Here is an 11946-nt window from a genome sequence, read left to right as displayed (position 1 = left end):
CAATAAGAAGAGATGTTTGGTAATGAGATGCTTGCCCTGCCATACAGATGGATCCTGCGGATAAACTCTATCTCTGGTAATAGCTCTCATTCTGGGAAAGAGCCCTCATTTTAGATTCTTCTGGGTACTTAGGGGAGGGGCAACATTCTTTTGAACTTGCAGGATCTCAGTTGTCTTCAGAGCAAAGTAGTCCGAGCCAAAGTTGTACATTTTGGGGAGACTTGTTCTAAACACCTTCATGTTCTTGTTCGTACTCCCCCCCCCAGCCCCCAGAAAATCTGTCTCTAGGTTTTCAAGTTTGCTTGCCTAGACTGTGGCCTTGACAGCCCCTTTCTTGTCTTGATGAGCGTAAACCCCCTTCCCCACTACCAAATAAGACAAGTCTTAAGTTGACTTAAGGTTACCATTTTTCTCTTAATTAATTTTTTGAAAAGTTTTACATTCAGGAAATGCTACATTCTTCCAAGTTGTTCTTGGAGGAGTAGGCTAAGATATACATCATCTCCTAGAGCACACCACCCCCATCCCAGGCAGTAGGAAGTCCCTGGAATGAGTCCTCTGCATTCAGCGGCCAAGGATCGGCTCTGCTCCTCTCCTGAGGGAGGAAGTCCTGGCCAGAGAGCTTCTACCCCTTCCCTGTCTTCAAAGAATAATGGAGAACTGAGGTTAGGTAATGAAAGCTCCCATGGTTTTTCCCAAGTTGTGTGTTGACTGGGTCAGTTTCCTGCTTACTTAGACAATGGTCAAATAAGCTGTTTTGCCTTGGCCCCCTTCTGTTGTAAAACTCAGGTTTCACTCACACCATCTCATGGAGACTAGATTTGTTAAAAAAAATATATAATTACATACACACACACACACACACAGACTTTATATGCTTTTAATTTGGTGAGAAGCCCCGCAGGTGGCAAGAACAGGACTGACAGAGGCAAAGGGCAGCAGAACGTGCTACCTGAAAACATGCCCCAAAGAGTTTGATGCTGAAGGCAGTTGGGAAAAAGCAGACACAGGAAAAGCTTGTCGCTCTTCCCCTGTTGGCCTAGAGCAGGACTAAAAACAAATTTTTTTGAAGATTTTATTTATATATTTGACAGAGAGCAAGAGAGGGAACACAGCAGGGGGAGTGGGAGAGGGAGAAGCAGGCTTCCCGCCGAGCAGGGAGCCCGATGCGGGGCTTGATCCTAGGACTCTGGGATCATGACCCAAGCTGAAGGCAGGCACTTAACTGAGCCACCCAGGTGCCCCTCTCAGGACTAAATTTATAAAGCTGACTCCCTCTGTCCCTTCCCAGAAGGGTACAGGCTAATCCGGGGAGAGAACTCCAGTCCCTTAGGATCACCAAAGGCATCCACATAACAAACCCTGTTAGTTAGTTCCCCTGTGTATTTACACCTTCCCTCTATGTTCTGCCTCTAGAAGCTCAGCCTTCTCCTTCGACTTGTCTCTTCTCGAAAACTGTGTTGTTCTCTTGTTAACTCGAGCTTGCGCTCGCGCGCGCGCGCGCTCTCTCTCTCTCTCTCTCTCTCTCTCTCTCTCTCTCTTCGTTACTCCTGCAGGTTCTCCCATGTACATGCTTGAAACACACGCTAATAAACTTCTCCTTTCCTCTTGCCAGTCTCTCGTCAGCATAATTGATGGGACCCCAGCCACAGAACCCAAGATTGGTAGAGCGTAAACATTTTTTTTCCCTCCCCTCCAGGAGCTTCCTCCAAGAAATGACCTGCCTGTTATTCTCCCTGACCACAGAAAGCAGCTTCAAGTAGGAAGGGGTCCCCTGCCTCCTCCTCCCTCTTCCTCACCCTCCTCTGTCTCCACCTTCCCGCTCTCCCGCTAGCTTCTGTTCCTATAAACGTGTGCCACTCTTGGCTACCCCCAACCTGTCTGATTTCAGAAACAAAAAAAGTCCTTCGAGCCTGTGTTTTCCTTCCTATTTTTTTCTACTACAGTAAAATGCACATAACCTAAAATTTACCATTTTTAAATGTCTCAATCAGTCGTATCAGACACATTCACAGTGTTGGACAACTATCATCCCTACCCATTTCCAGAATGTTTTCATCTTCCCTGAGACTCTATACTCCTTAAACACTATCTTTCCATTCTCCTCTCCCTTCTTTTCAGTTTCTAAAATTCTCTGGAACAAACAGCATCATACCAAGGTATCTATTTTTTTTTAAAGATTTTATTTATTTATCTGATAGAGATTACAAGTAGGCAGAGAGGCAGGCAGAGAGGGAGAGGGAAGCAGGCTCCCCGCTGAGCAGAGAGCCCGATGCGGGGCTCCATCCCAGGACCCTGAGATCATGACCTAAGCCGAAGGCAGAGGCTTAACCCACTAAGCCACCCAGGCGCCCCTGTAAATAAAAAATTTTTAATAGGTCCATGCTAGGTGTGGAGCCCAACCCGGGGCTTGACCCCATGGCCCTGAGATCAAGACCTGAGCTGAGGTCAAGTTAGGGCTTAACTGACTGAGGCACCCAGGTGCCATTGATGTTTGTTTTTCCTTTTGGTGATCTCTACACCCAGTGTGGGGCTCAAACTCACGACCCGGGGATCAAGAGTCACATTTAGAGAGAGGAAGAAAGGAAGCATGTGGGGGTGGGGGGAGAGGCTGAGGGAAAGATAGAATTTCCAGCAGCCTCCATGTCCCACTCAGTCCGGACCCTGAGATCATGACCTGAGCCAAAACCCAGAGTCTGATGCTTAACCAACTGAACCACTCAGGCGCCCCCAAAAGGAATTTTTTAAAAGAAAAACGATCACCTACAATGTGATCCCTCTTCCTATATGAGCTGTTTCCATTTCAGGGATACTTGATGTATCCCTACCAGTCCTTGCCCACATGCGGTCATTCTTAGTGCAAATATTTGTGCGGTCCTGCCTTCTGCTTGACTTGGAAGCTAATCTTTTTCTTCATGTTAATATATTACCCTATGCTGGACTTCTTGACAAATGAGTCCGAGATCGTGTATCAGATTAATAGACCACAGCTTTAAAAAAATCATTTCCCTGTTAGCTGTCTCTAATTTTTCATCATTTTGAATAATGAAGTTATTTGGAAATTATTGGGAATCATTCCTGTTTCCCCTCCTCCCTGGTTTTGGATAAAGTCTCAGAGGCGGGGCTTATTAGGTCAAAGGAATGAATGGTTTTAAAAAGATGTTAGGAACCCACTACTAAGGGGCACCTGGGTGGCTCAGTGGGTTAAAGCGTCTGCCTTCGGCTCAGGTCATGATCCCAGGGTTCTGGGATCAAGCCCTGCATCGGGCTCTCTGCTCATCGGGAAGCCTGCTCCCCCACCACCGCCCCCACCTGCCTCTCTGCCTATTTGCAATCTCTGTCAAATTAAAAAAAAAAAAAAGAAGATCTCTGTCAAATTAAAAAAAAAAAAAGAAAAGCAAATTAATACTATCAGTTACAGAATCAGAGGGCTTTGGCTTTGCCCACAGCCTCACTGGTTCTGGGTATTATTACTTCAATACCTCCTCTGTGGTGGAACAAAATGACCATTGTTATTTTCATTTGCATTTGGTCCCCAGTAAAATCAAATTTTCTGCCTAATGTTTACCCCTTAGCTGTATTTCTCTTCTGATGTCACCTTTCTCCTTTACCAAATCACCCCATGGAGACTAGATTTTTAAAAAAAACTTTCTTTGGACCTGCTCTTTATATGCTGTAGCCCTGTTTCTAGGTATTTCTAATGGAATCCTTCCCTGTCCCATCCATCCTTCTCTGAATCCTGCACGTGTGGGTGCACACCCAGCCACACGCCCCAAATTGCAAAGTGTGGGTGTTGTCAAATCTGCCTTGAGAAAGGAGAACCGCGCTTACCCCTTGGGGTCTGGGCGTGTGCCCAGCTTACTGCCGTTATCCTGCTAAGTGTCTGTCTGGGGACAGAGTGTGGGACGCAGGTTGGGAACCTTCAGCAGTTTCCTGTCTGGACCAGAAATCACCGATCCTTTGAGCAGATCTAGAAACTGAGGTCATGTGGTTATAAACCATGGGTGCGTCAAACCCTGAACTGCTCCGCCTCCCTCCCACCCCCCAACCCCTGCCCCACACTCCAGTGATTTGCTTTCCACTGTGAAGTCCAGTTCCTTCCTCCTCCTTCTGGGCTGAATGCACCTCCGGGGTGCATTTCTGACCACGTGTGACGTGGCTGCTGGGGACATTTTAATGTGGACTCAGGAAAAATGAGTAAGCACTACGGATGTGTCTTGGGACAGGGCAAAAGTGCACTTGGCTCTCTCCATGTCTGTGGTAGACTATGAGCACAGCTCTTGGAACACAGGAGGTGGTGACTGATGCTGGCAGCCTTGCGGGTCCAGTGGGGCCCACATCAGCACCAGCCTGGCCGTCGGGTGGTTGGATGACCTCGTGTAAGTCAGCTGGGTTCTCCGAGCCCGTTTCTTCCATTACATGGGGTTACGCAGGCCTCCCTGGGCTACTCTAAGGTCTAAGAAAAGGTCAGACATCTTTCAAAGAGTCGTGCCTGGACTCTGGGGTCTTTCGGTTGTAACCCATGACAGCATAGCCCACACTCAACAAATCAGAACACCGATCCCCTCCCACCTCCCTCCAGCACGTGGGAGTGTACCGGGCTGGCCCTGTTCGCGTCATTTTCAAAAAACTCTCCGACTCTCTAGAGTTCCTTCTTCTAAACTTTATTGAGCACCTGCTGTGTGCTGAGTATTATTTATGTGTGGTGAGGCCGGGACAACTGTATCTGGCATCTGACCTTCTGGTTGACCCGTTCCTAGTGTCTGATGCTTTGCTCTTTGTTCTGGAATCAGGATCTTAGGAATCTGTGCGCAGAGGGCCTGGTTGGGCGGGGGGGCTCCTCCTGGAGGGCGGGATCTCACAGACTCCTGAGCCTCCCCCATCATTCCTGTGGACGGTTAGTCCCATCCATCCAGTGGATGTGTTAGGGATTCTGCCAGATTTAGTTTTTGGTCAAAAATTCAAGGGATAGGTTTGCCTTCCCAAAGAAAGTGAACAGCTTTGAAGGCTGTAAGCTTGGGGCCTGAGTGCCCCCAGCAGGTATCTCTGGGAACCAACCCCTCAAAAAGGAGGTTTCAAGTGTCCCCTGAAAACAGTTCAGTTCCAGATCCAGTGTTTACCCCAAAGAGGGACTCTCTCCCACCAGGCTTATGCTGAAGGAATTGGGGACCATCAGTCCCCCTCCAGGAGCCTCGGGTCTTAAGGGAGATGCCGCAGAGGGCAGGGGAAGCCAGTGCCAAGCTAGGAAGACCTCAGGGCAGTCCAGGCTCACACCGTGGAGGCCTCAGCCAGAGCAGCCAAGCACGAGGAAAAACATCTAGGGCAAGGACAGTTGCTGGAATGGAGGTCCCTCTGCAGAGGGTGTGCCCAGGGGCCAGGCCGTGTCCTGGAGAGAGCGCAGGTATCGAGGAAGGCATAAAGAATCCTCCAGACCAGCTGGGAGCTTCGTGGTCCCCAGAAGTATTTTGAAATCTTCGACTCCGAGCCTTCCGTGCTGTATCTGGAGCACTTGTGGTCGCCACCCGCTGCTATTTCATGCTAACGGTTCTGGCCCAGCCAAGAATCTTGGCCTTGCCGAGGAGCTGGGATTGGTGGGAGAAGGTGAGGGAGGCTGAAATCTTGGGCCTCTTGGTGCTGGCCTAGGCACAGTCTCAAACTGTAAAGAGAAGAGGAGGCTGTGCTGTGCTGGGAGCCCAGACGACGAAGGGGTGGGGCGCCTTTTGGCAGCCCCAGCATTGTCAGGCCCGGGAGGGGGGTCCCTTTTTAAAAGGACCCCTCCCCCTTTGGAAAAGAGCAGGAGTTACCGGCCAGTCATTCCCTACACCTGTGAGGCAGAGAACCAAGACCTGGTTTCCCACCCACCCCGTCCCCACCCTGGAGTTCCCAGCCTGGCGAGGGGGCTGGACCCCAGCACCCAAGGCTTTGGGAGCACAGGGGATGCCCCAAACCCAAATAGGGGTGAAGGGAAGTTCAGGGGGGTCATGCCTGAGCTGACTCCTGAAGGATAAGGAGAGGGGATCCAGGGCACCAAAGCAGCAGGGACAGTCAGATGGATCTAGAGTATCTGGTGACCTCTGTGTGGTTTCCCTCTACTTTAGAGCAACACAGGCTCACCCCGGGACCTCTGGCTCACATGGAAGTGTGGATCCCGTCAACTGAGAAGGGACGGCCCCTCTGCACCCTCCCTAGGCAAGTCCCTGTTATCAGGTGAGTTTGAAACGTTCTTGGAGATCTCTGGTCCTTGATTGTGTCTGGCCTGAGTGGGGTTGCTGACAGGCATGCAGCAGAAGCAGGGATGGCATATCTTTTCTGGCTGCCTACCTCAGAGGGCTTCTGATGTGTCCTGGGAGGGTAAAGGCTAGACACCAAACACCTGCTTCAGGGAGGTCCTTGGGTTGAAATTCTTTAAAAATATGAACATGAGAGAACTCCATTAACTGCCTTTTCTGTCCTCTCCAGAGATTTTGGGTTCTTTTCCAGATAAGAAGCACTCTTAAACTACTTTCCAGCTTCCTGCCAAAACATACGGTCTGTGTCCCATAAACCCAGTCATAAATTCCCGCGTGTCTGGGTGTCTGTCGGTCTGAGCTCATTCTTGCGCTTAGATCTGGCTCTTTCAGTGTGTTTGTCTCTTATCATCCCCTCGCTCAGGAGTACAGTGTTGACTGGCCTATCACCATGCCGAGCGTGGAGCGGGTACTCCATAAACGTTCTTTCATGTAAAAAAATTTAATCACCGTGTCCAAGGGCACAGGCAAGCCCTCTTGAGGACATCCACAGTGCTGTGCGGCCAACACCACCATTCAGCTCCAGAACTTTTTTTTTCTGTCCCGCAAAACTGAAACTCTGTCCCCATTAACCGACAACCCCTCAACCGCCGCTTCTACCAGCAGCTGGAGACCTGGGCTCCATGGTTGTGACTACTCGAGGTGCCTCCCCTAAGTGGACTCCGAAAACATGGGTCTTCGTGACCGGCTTCCTTCACTGATCATAACGTCCTCAGGGTTCGTCCATATGTAGCAAGTGTCAGAAGGTCTAGACTTAATATATTGTATATATCACAATATGGAGGTACAGATTCCTGTTGGGGAGTCCGTACTTTCCATTCCTTTTAGTATGTGCCCAGAAATGGGAGTTGCTGGATCCTATGATGATTCTGTGTTTAACTTTTTAAGGAACCATCGTAATGTTTTCCAGAATGGCTGAGTCTTTTTTTTTTTTTTTTTTTGCATTTCCATCCACAATACACAAGAGTTCTAATTTTTTTCCTCATCGTTGCTAACACTTATTTCCTAATTTTTTTTCTTACAGTAGCTCTTCTGATGGGTGGGAGGAGATAGGTTGGGTGGGAAGAGATAGGTTGTTGTGGTTTTGATTCACATTTCCCTGACGATGAGCGATACTGAACATCTCACATGCTTGTCAGCTGTCTGGATGTCGTCTTTGGAGAAATGTCTATTCCGGTTCCTTGGACCATTTTCTCTAACATTTGCAAATTTATTTTTAGTAATCCCCCATGTGGGGCTCGAACTCATGACCCCAAGATCAAGGGTCACATGCCCCGTCTTCGACCATTTCTTAATCAGGCTGTTCGGTTGGTGTTCATTATATATTCAAAATATTTACCCGTCATCAGAAAAAATTTGCAAAGATTTTCTCCCATCCCATAGGCTGCCTTTATATTACACTCTGTCGATTGTCCTTTTGTGCACAGAAGTGTTTATCCCTGATGAAGTGCAATTTGTCTGTCTTTAGATGACTGGGCCCTTGGTGCTTCTCCAAGGACTCCATCAGAGCCAACGTCATGAAGCTTTTCCCCTATATCCTGAGGGCTTTATGCTTTGTTTTTATATTTAGACATCTAAAAGATTTTATTTATTTGACAGAGATCACAAGTAGGCAGAGAGGCAGGCCGAGAGAGAGAAGGAAGCAGGCTCCCCGCAGAACAGAGAGCCCGATGCGGGGCTCGATCCCAGGACCCTGAGATCATGACCTGAGCCAAAGGCAGAGACTTAACCCACTGAGCCACCCAGGTGCCCCGACATCTGATCCCTTTTGAGCAAGTGTTCATATGTGGTACAAAGTAAGGGTCCAAGGTCATCCTTTGGGATGTAGACACCCATCCTCCCCCGCCCTGCTTGCCCACTATTTGATGGAAAGACTGTGCTTTGTCCATTGAATGGTCTTGACAATCTTGTGAGAAGTCACAAGGGTTTACTTCACTTCTGGGCTCTCTATTCTGTTCCCCTGGTCTGTATATCTTGTGTTAGTACCATAGTGCTTTGATTGCCGCAGCTTTGTTAGAAGTTCATTGTAAGTTCGATACCAGGAAGTGTAAAACCTCTAACTTTGTTCTTTTTCAAGATTGCTTTGGCTATCTGGGGGGCCTTGCGAATCCATATGATTTTTAGGTTGGATTTAAAAAAAAAAAAAAAGATTTTATTTATTTGACAGAAAGACAGCAACAGAGGGAGCCCAAACAGGGGGAGTGGGAGAGGGGGAAGCAGGCTTCCCGGTTGGGCAGGAAGCCCGATGCGGGGCTCGATCCCAGGACCCTGGGATCATGACCTGAGCTGAAGGCAGATGCTTAACGACTGAGCCACCCAGGTGTCCCAACTTTTCTTTTTTCAATGTCTATAGGAAAGGGATATTGGGATTTTGATGGGGTTTCCTTTAAGTCCATAGAACCCTGGGTAGTATTGACATCCTAATGATATTAAGTATCCCGATCTATTAATATAGGGTATTTTCCCATTTCTTTGTATCTTTAACTTCTTTCAGAAAGGTTTCATAGTTGGCAGTATACAGGTCTTTCAGTTTCTTGGTTAATTTATTCCAAGTATTTTATTTCTTTGAATACTAACGTAAATGAAACTTATTCTCCTCACTTCCATTAGGTTAGTATATAGAAATGCAAGTTTTTGTATTGATTTTGCAGTTTTTGTGTTGATTTTATATTCTGCGACTTTGACAAATTTATTAGTTCTAATGGAGGATGTATGTGTGTCATCTTTAGGGTTTTCTGCAGGGACATAGGTTTTGTACTATTTACATGATCATTTTGTCTGAGAACAGACAGTAATTAACAGAGATAATTTCTTTCTTAACAATTTGGATGCCTTAATTTTTTTTTTCTGGCCTAATCACTCTGGCTAGTACTCCTAATACTGCATGTAATAGAAGAGGCCAACATAGACATCCCTGTCTTAGTTCTGATCTCAGAGTAAAAGCCTTCGGCCTCTTACCATCGGATATGTTATCTGTGGGCTTCTCGAGCGTGCCTTTTATTAGCTGGTTTCCTCCTAGTCTGTTTGCTGAGTGTTTTTATCATGAAAGGATACTGAGTTTTTGTTCAGATGTTTTCTTTGCATCAACAGAGTCAAGCATGTGGTTTTTGACCTTCATTCTGGGAATGGGTTATACATTATTAATTTTCCTATGTTTACCCACCCTTGCATTTCAGGAATAAATCACACTTGGTTGTGGTGTATAACCCCCCCCCCCCCCCCGCAGCAATGCTCTCTTGACTTCTGTTGGCTTGAACTCTTACTTGTCTTTGTTCTTCTTTAGGATTTTGCATCTATATTATCCTATTTATCAGGGATCTTGGTCTCTATTTTGTGTGTGTGTGTGTGTGTGTGTGTTTTTCTCGAAGTGTCTTTCTCTGGCTTTGGTATGGCGGGAATTCTGGCCTCATAGGGATCTGGACATGTTCCCTCTTTCATGTTTTGTGAGCGTTTGAGGAGGATTGCTTTTCATTCTTTAAATGCTTGGTAGACTCCACTAGTGAAGACTGGGATTTTTTTTTTTTTTCTTTCTTTTTCCTCCTTTGTGAGGACGTTTTTAGTTACTGTTTCAATCCTCTCACTAGTTACAGGGCTGTTTGGATTTCTACTTCTTCATGATTCAGTCCTGGCAAGTTACAGGTTTCTAGGAATTTAACTATTTCATTTAGGTTGTCCATTTGTCATACAGTTGTTCATAGTACTTCTAAAATCTTTTTCTTTTAAAGATTTTATTTAGTTATTTGAGACAGCCAAACAGCACGAGAGTGGGAAGGGAGAGGGAGAAGCAGGATCCCCACCAAACCAGGAGCCCAATGTGGGACTCGACCCCAGAACTCCGGGATCATGACCGGAGCTGAAGGCAGTCACTTAACCAACTGAACCCCCAAGGCACCCCTATTTTTATTTTAAAGATTTTATTTATTTACTTAATAGAGGGAGAGAGCATAAGCAGGGGGAGCAGTAGAGGGAGAGGGAAAAGCAGGCTCACCGCTGAGTAGGGAGTCAGATATGAGGCTCGATCCTAGGACCCCAGGATCCTGACCTGAGCCAAAGGTAGACGCTTAACCATGTGAACCACCCAGGCTCCCCAGTCCTTTTAATTTTTGTAAAAATTGGCTGCAATTTCCTCTATTTCATTTCCGATTTTAGGTTAATCCTTTCTTTTTAAAATTAGCCAATCTAGCTAAGTTTTGTCAGTTTTATTGATCTTAAAAAAAAAAAAAAACTTTTGATAGTCTCTGAATCTGTGTGATTGCCTCCTACTAGTTTTGGGTTCACTTTTTTTTTTTTTTTTAATTGTTAAGGTGTTAAGGTTAGGTTGTTGATCTGAGATCTTTTTTCATGTAAGTATTTACAGGAAAAGAATATAAATTTCCTTCTTGGCATTGCTTTCTCTAAATATCTTGGTTTTGGCTTTTTTTTTTTCAATTTCATCATGCTTTCAAGATATTTGCTCATTTACCCTGTGATTTCTTTGACCCATTGGTCAAGAGTATGTTGTTTAATTTTGCACAATTTTTGATTTTTCCCATTTTCCACTTGCTACTGATTTCTAGTTGCAAGTTTCTAGGATCTCAGTTTTCAAAAATTTATTAAGGCTTATTCTGTGGGGGCATTGGTTAAGCATCTGCCTTCAGCTCATGTCATGATCTCAGGGTTCTAGGGACCAATCCCCACATCGGGCTCCCTGCTTTTCCCTCTCCCTCCGCTGCTCCCCCTGCTTGTACTCTCTCTGTCAAATGAATACGTAAAATTTTAATTAAAAAAAAAAAAACAACTCATTTTGTGGTGTAACATATGGTCTGTTCAGGAGAATGTTCTATGTGTACTTGAGAAAACTACATATTCTGTGGCTGTTGGGTGGAGTATTGTGCGTGTTTTTAGGTCCAGTTGATCGGCCATGCTGCTCAAATTCTCCATTTCGTGATCATCTTTCTGGTTCCATCCATGGTTGAAAGTGGGTGGGGGGGTTGGGAGGACTGAAGGTCTCAATGTGGAACTATTTTTTTTTTTTTTAAGATTTTATTTGAGAGCGAGAACATGATTGAGGGAGAGAGACAGGGGAAGCAGGCTCCCCACCGAGCAGAGAGCCCGATACGGGGCTCCATCCCAGGACCCTGAGATCATGACTTGAACCAAAGGCAGAGGCTTAACCGACTGTGCCCCCCCCAGGTGCCCTCAGTGGAAAACTCTTTTTCCCCCTTCGATTCTGTCCCTCTTTGCTTCTGATACTGAGAAGCTCGGATACCTGATGCATTTATACTTAAAATTATTGTTCTTGGAGAATTGACCCCTTTATTGTCACATAATGTCCTTTCCTGTCCCTTGTAACAGTTTTTTTTTTTTTTTTTTTCCCTTAAATCTGATTTTTCTGATATCGGCACAGCTCCCCCTGCTCTCTCCTGGTTACTCTTTGTAGAGAAGATCTCTTTCCATCCTTCGGCTTTCAACCTGTGTGTGTCCTCAGATCAAAAGCCCGTCTTCCGCAGTCGGCATGAAGTCAATTACTGGACTTTTCACCTCCAGAATTTGGTTATTACAGTTTCTCTTTGTTCAAATTCTCCTGCTCGAAAGTGGTTTTCTTCACGGCATTTAGTCGTCTGCCTGCCTTCTCCTTCAGGTGATTGAGGGTATTTTGGAGGGTGGTTTTAAAGTGTCT

This window comes from Lontra canadensis, unplaced genomic scaffold, assembly GCF_010015895.1.
Source record: "Lontra canadensis isolate GAN:19392208 unplaced genomic scaffold, GSC_riverotter_1.0 scaffold91, whole genome shotgun sequence".
In the NCBI taxonomy this organism is placed as follows: Eukaryota; Metazoa; Chordata; class Mammalia; order Carnivora; family Mustelidae; genus Lontra; species Lontra canadensis.
The sequence above is the reverse complement of the archived record's forward strand: the minus strand, read 5'-3'. Positions refer to the sequence as shown.